The sequence below is a fragment of the Meleagris gallopavo genome, chromosome 29, assembly GCF_000146605.3.
Source record: "Meleagris gallopavo isolate NT-WF06-2002-E0010 breed Aviagen turkey brand Nicholas breeding stock chromosome 29, Turkey_5.1, whole genome shotgun sequence".
Lineage (NCBI taxonomy): Eukaryota > Metazoa > Chordata > Aves > Galliformes > Phasianidae > Meleagris > Meleagris gallopavo.
In genome coordinates this window covers 3,542,378-3,544,501 of record NC_015039.2, presented here as the reverse complement: position 1 = coordinate 3,544,501, position 2,124 = coordinate 3,542,378, and positions in this window count along the sequence as shown.

The window sequence follows — 2,124 nt, the reverse complement described above, 5'->3', positions numbered from 1 at the left end:
TTTGTGTTACCTGTCAGCAGAAAGAAAACCCTTCTGTCGCTCCCCACTTCTCGGTTCCACTTTGCTGATGTCCTTCTTAGGATTGTATGGAAACATCTTTCATAGCCACATTAAACGAGAGAACGATTCACGCAGTCCATCCTTTTTTCTCCTGCCTCCATGGCACCTCGCCATGCATGCCCACGGGCAGCACTGCGTGCCCAGCTCTCCGCTGCTGCTGGGCACGTTCTGCTCCGTGTCCCCACAGCCCAGCTTGTCCCACCTCCTCGTGGCCGTAGCAGCAATAGCTTTTCGTTCCTTTCTGTGATGTCGATGGTAATTTGATTCAGAAGCCTTAAATGAGTGCTGAGTGGAGTGCTGATGAAGCCTAAGCTGTGTTTCCTCGGCGAAGCGGCGCGGGCTGCTCACCAACACGGCGCCCTCTGACAAAAAGGTTGGAGCTCCGTACGGATTTTTTTTTCCTTTTAACAAGAATTCATCTTTGCTGTGGCTTCACTGTACTTCAGAAGGTCATCAGACTGTCAGACCGCTTCCCCTGAAACATTTTTGTGCTCTTGTTTAAAAAACCAACCAACCAACCAAACGGAAAACCACAACAAAAATTAAAACAGTTGGCGTTAATAAAAATGTCAATGTGAAATTCGTGTCCTGAGCTCTTGTTCTTTTCTGCCCCTGCCCCCGGGCTCTGTGATGGCTGGAAGCCCCCAGCTCCGTCCTGAGCCGCTTCCCCTGCTGCTCTCTGTGCTCTTAGGGCAGCGTGGCCTGCACTGATGGGCCACAACCGTGGGGTGATGGTCGTACAGCTTGGCCTCGGGCTCCAGCTGGAGCCAGGACAGAAGGTGGAAGGCACAGGAGTGGTGGAGGGGCCCTGGGAGCCCTGTTTGTCCCAATGGCCCCCATTAAGTTCACTGCTGCTTTTCCCTCCCGTCAGCACTGCAGAGCCAAAGTGATTTCAGAGCTGTAAGCTGATTTCCCTTCTGCTTTGTGCACCCTGACAAAATAACGCGCAGTTGTGATTCTGGCCTGAGCAGCGATGGGTGAAAGGAGAACAAGCGTGGCTGTGAGTCGAGGTGGCTTTGTTTTTCACTTCAGACAACGCAAACGAGCTGAGAGCAGCTGAAGGAAAGCAACAAAAAGAACAAAAAAAGACACACAGTTTTTCCTTTAGGTGATTTAACTCCGAGTTCTGGGGGAGTCCTGATGTCTTCTCAGGCAACAGTGAAACTGGGGTGATGCTGGTGGAGGCTGGGAGCTGCCACAGAGCTGGAAATGGAGCACAGGGGATGGGTTTTGGAAGGGCTCACGGTTGGGGGGGGACCGGCGGCCTCCCAGCCCTCACTGCTCTGCAGGTGGCCCTCATTGGGAACACAGGCAGTGTGTGAGAGCCCTCCCAGGCGACCTGGAGATGGTGGGCTTTGTAACAGCAGAAATGCACGTTCCTGTATAAAGGTCATTGCTTCGATACCTGCCGGGCTGTTAGCTATGGGATAATGCTTCACCCATCAGGGAGACAGGGTGTGGGATTAACTGGGAAAAATTCAGGATCTGTTTTACCCTCCCGAAACACCCGGATTGCAGAGCAGCGTGCAGCACACACGGAATGGCAGCAGTGGGGAGGCTGCAATGAGGTCCTGGTGTTTCCCATGGCTGTGCCTCAACGCTCCGTATCCACATCGTGGTACGACACCTCGACCCTTGTGAAATTCATGCTGTGGGTTTGTAATAATTTGCATTCAAGCAAAAATGTTTGGGAGCGAAAGGCAGAGGATGGTGCCCTGTGCTTCAGTGCCATCTGCTCTGTTGGGTTGGAGTTCTGGTGGAGCAGAAGGCCGTGCTGCTGCTCACTGAGACCACAGAATCACAGAATGGTTTGGGTTGGAAGGGACCTCAAGGATCACGAAGCTCCAACCCCCTGTGCCATGCAGGGCCACCAACCTCCACATTTCATAGCAGCCCACGCTGCCCAGGGCCCCATCCAACCCGGCCTTGAACACCTCCAGGGATGGACGGGGATCCACAGCCTCTCTGGGCAGCTGTTCCAGCACCTCCCCACTCTCACACCAAACAACTTCCCCTGACATCCAACCTCAATCTGCTCTCCCTCAACTTCAAACCATTTCCCCT